The sequence below is a fragment of the Tachyglossus aculeatus genome, chromosome X4, assembly GCF_015852505.1.
Source record: "Tachyglossus aculeatus isolate mTacAcu1 chromosome X4, mTacAcu1.pri, whole genome shotgun sequence".
Taxonomy (NCBI): domain Eukaryota; kingdom Metazoa; phylum Chordata; class Mammalia; order Monotremata; family Tachyglossidae; genus Tachyglossus; species Tachyglossus aculeatus.
Genome location: NC_052098.1, coordinates 52,261,711 through 52,265,674, shown reverse-complemented (window position 1 = coordinate 52,265,674; position 3,964 = coordinate 52,261,711). Strand labels below are relative to the sequence as shown.

The 3,964-nt window shown below is 41.5% G+C and overlaps 1 non-coding gene across 1 annotated transcript; it reads left to right on the top strand.

Moving 5' to 3' along the window:
* The first annotated feature begins 443 nt into the window (after nt 1-443).
* On the top strand, nt 444-580 carry LOC119948539. Its single transcript, XR_005456929.1, has one exon. It is a non-coding gene; the product is annotated as a small nucleolar RNA SNORA7 (small nucleolar RNA).
* The last annotated feature ends 3,384 nt before the right edge of the window (nt 581-3,964 follow it).

Sequence of the window (3,964 nt, the reverse complement as noted above, 5' to 3'; positions counted from 1 at the left end):
TTATTTACAAATCATGGGAATGGGGAAACTCTCATTAAGGAACACTCACATTGTAATGCTCTCTGGGTCCACTGTGCATGCTCAATTAGGTTTGTGCACAAATAGTTTCCTCCAACACCACGTTACGCTGTATCCAGGAAATAGTCAGGGAATGACTCTAGGAGGAGGTGGGATTTCAGGAGGGCTTTGAAGAAACATCAGTAAACATTGCTGTGTAAATGTTCTCACTCCATTTTAATGATATAGCATATTATTTACATCAGTTTGGAATGCCTAGACTTTTTATTAATCCAGGGTTGTTGTCATTTAATTCTTATAGGAAAAACGTGTTGATACCCATGAAATATATCTGAACTAGTTGATGCTGAAGCAGATTTCATATCCAAAGGTTTAGCTCAGATTCTGGTCTTCTAGGCCTTATTCAGTATCTACTTTATTCATTGAGCCTCTCAGGGTTGCCCTGGAGAGTTTCCAGTACTCTACCTGTCTCGGCTATGGAAGAGAGAGTCAAGCAGAGGCCTATCCATTCCATTCCTAGCTTGGGCAGTGGCTAGCGAGTGGAAGGCAATCTGCTACAAGTCAAACAAAACTCACCCATGCTGGGCGGCAGAGGCATGGGAGAGAGTCAAGGGCGGAAACTCGAGTTTACTGCGCGGAAGGTGGCAGTGGTAAACCACTGCTGTACTTTCACCAAGAAAACTCTATGGATACACTACCAGAATGATTACAGATGGAGAGCGGGGCATTCTGGGAGAGATGTGTCCGTAGTGTCGCTATTGGTCGGAAATGACTTGACAGCATAAGACAAGACTTCATTCGTTGAGTACCTACTGTGTGTTGAGCAGTGTAATAGGCACTTGGGTAATATACAAAAGAGTAAAAGAATTGATCCCTGCCCTCAGGGAGTTTTAAAATGCAATGGGGGGACTATATTGGTTGACAAGCATACCATAAGTCGAAAGGTCAACAAGTAAAGACACATATTAGAGGAAGCAGCTGGGCATAGTAGAAAAAATACGGGCCTTGGAGTCAGAGGACCTGGGTGCTAATCCCCGCTCTGCCACTTTTCTGCCATGTGAACTTGGGCAAGTCGCTTAACTAATCTGTGCCCCAGTTACCTCATCTGTAAAATGGGAGTTAAAAACCTATTATCTCTGACTTAAACTGTGAGCCTCAAGTGGGATAGGGACTGTGTCCAACCTGGTTAGCTTGTATCTACCCCAGTGCTTAGTATAGTGCTTTGCATATAGTAAAATGCAAATATTTTACTATGTAAGTGCAAATAACAAATCCCATGGGGAAAAAAAATGAGGCAATTGCCCCATAACAAATTGTGGTGGATTCTTTTGTCCTAACTGATGGATGAACCCTCCAGACTGTAAGTTCTTTGTGGACAGGAAAAGTATCTAGCCACTCTGTTATGTTGTACTCTCCCCGATATGATACTCTCCCAGAGCTCTACACACATAGAACAGTGCCAGCGCTTAGAACAGTGCTTGGCACACAATGAGAGCTTAACAAATGCCATAATTATTATAGTAAGCGCTGAATAAATACAACCAATGGAATGATTGATTGACCAATTGATGAACCTCCGTCTAACCAGGCAGACTTTGGGACTGAGAACCTGCACAGAGGCACTGATTATGGACAAGTGGTTTGTGCTACTCCACTCGCACTCTCTCATCCCTGCCAGCTGGGTTTGATGGAATGGAATGACTGGGGAGTAGGGAGATTAATCTACCCTTCTTTAAACCTGCCAGTCTTACTGAGGAAACGCTTCCTTCCAAAAAGGTCACTTGGGAGTAAGAGTGGAATGTTGGATTCCACTTGAAAGTACCTTTTAAAAAAGCATTATCTCTTAGTACTCATAGCTCTCTATGATCATTCAATTAAAGATCGATTCGGATTTTTAAAAGCTAGAAATTTTCTTCGCAAAGGGTTACTTGGAAGAACAATGGGATGGAAGTGATCAACTCCCATAAGAACATCTGATAGTTATTAAGTATTTGGAAAATGACAATGCATTTTAAATAAATCAGTCTGGAGGTTACGGGATTACTTTTTTGTAAGCCTTTGAATGGAAGGAGAAAAAGAAAGAAGGAAATCTCTTGCTCCTAGTAATGTTCAGTGCCCTTCTAATACTGAACTACTAACCTCATTTTTTGTTTCAGAAAGGCAGGAGATTGTAAAAAATAGGAGGGGGGGTGAGGGGACGGGAGATGCTTTCATAAATCACAAGTTAGGGATCGTACACAAATTCTCTGGAGCCCTCTGGCTGGGACTGCATGGGGTGAACAGCTACAGGTTGAAAAAAAAAATTAACGGAGTATTTTAATGACATTTTCAATATCTTCTCGGGTGGCCAGCTAGTAATGATAGATTAGCTATTGTTCATTTGGGTTGCAATGTAGCACAGCGAAGATAGGTTAGAATCATGCAGGCAGCAAGGCCGCATAATTTTTCCATGAAAGCATGCCTCTTAATTGGCACGGGAATCTGCTCTATTGACAGGTTTGGGGGATGAGGGGAGAAAAAAGAGAAGAGAGTGGAAAAGCCTAAAATACTCCCTGCCAATCAGGCAGGTGTTCCTGGAGTGGGCTGGAAGGTGGAACCAGTAGAAGGGTAATCTTGCTTTCACAGCACAAAGAGAATTAAGTGTTCTCCATACAGATTTAGGCCCCATACATTTTTTTAATGCTTGTCCCATCTAGATTTGATCTCTCAAAGAGAAAATGAAAATGAGCATCTCAGAAAAATGGCCATATTGGCCCAGTGAACTCTCCGAGAGAGGAAGAGGAGGAGAGAGTGCTTTTGCTGAAATGAAAGTGGGTAGTAAATGATCACACAAGCACTGGGCAGAAGAATTTTTGAAACTAGCCCTGAATGTCAATTTCCACTGTAAAGCCTGTTGCGGGTTTCTTCGCCTCAGCCTGCAGGTAGTTTTTTTTTTAATCTAGAAGGGAGCCCCAGCTCAGTTTTCTGACCACGTTACTTAAAAAGTCAGAAGCACTGCATCCTTACCTTAAAACCAGGCTAGCGTTAAGGGGAGATTCGCCGAACAGAGTCAAATGTAAAGGTCGGCCACCAAAGTGCTGGGAATGGAGAAGCAATTGCTTGCTTTTAGGGTTCCGTATTAAGGATTTATTTAACTCTGATTTGAACACTTGAAACCAAATCCCTGCCTTCAGTTATTTAATGCACAACTTCTACTGACGTCAATGGGAGTTGTGTTCAAGTATCTTGGGCCAGAATTTGGCCCAGGTACCCTAAGCGAGTGCTATATGTACAGATGCGCATACATCTTCCCCAATCTGAAATATTTATATAGCTGGCCTCAATGTATCATTACCCTTCACGTCTCCACTTTAATCCCTTAGCACTGATGGTTTCCATCACATCCTCTGCCAAGTAATGCACTTCGTGCTGAGAAAAAAAATCTATTTTATAGCTCCAAGGACATTAATAATTAATATTCATACCACAAAACTTGTAATATCAGTTTGCTGAAAAAAGTCACCACTGAGCATTTAATTCTTCTTTAAAGGGTGTCTTTTATTATTATTTTAGAGTGCAATTTAGTCATCAAAGGTTTACTCAGCTTCATGTTTATAAATTATATAGGGCAGGGATTTAACCTCCTCTGGACTTACCTGTTATTAGAAGAAGAACTCAAAGAGGGAGGGTCACAACCTTTGTGGAGCACCTGGAATCTGCCCTTGAAGGAAAGGTGATTTGTGACGTTCTACAATCCTTTTCCATTTCAAGAAATCCACATCCAGATTTCCTTTTATGACACGATCAGCTGAGTAACCAAATGACTGATTGGCACGAAGGAACAGCCAAATTTTAACTCCGAAAGCACTGTTGAAATATGTATATTGACTATGGCAGTGAAAAGATGAATGCTTGTTATGTTCTGTTAATAATGTCATATTTATTATCACACACTGCAGCCCATCTG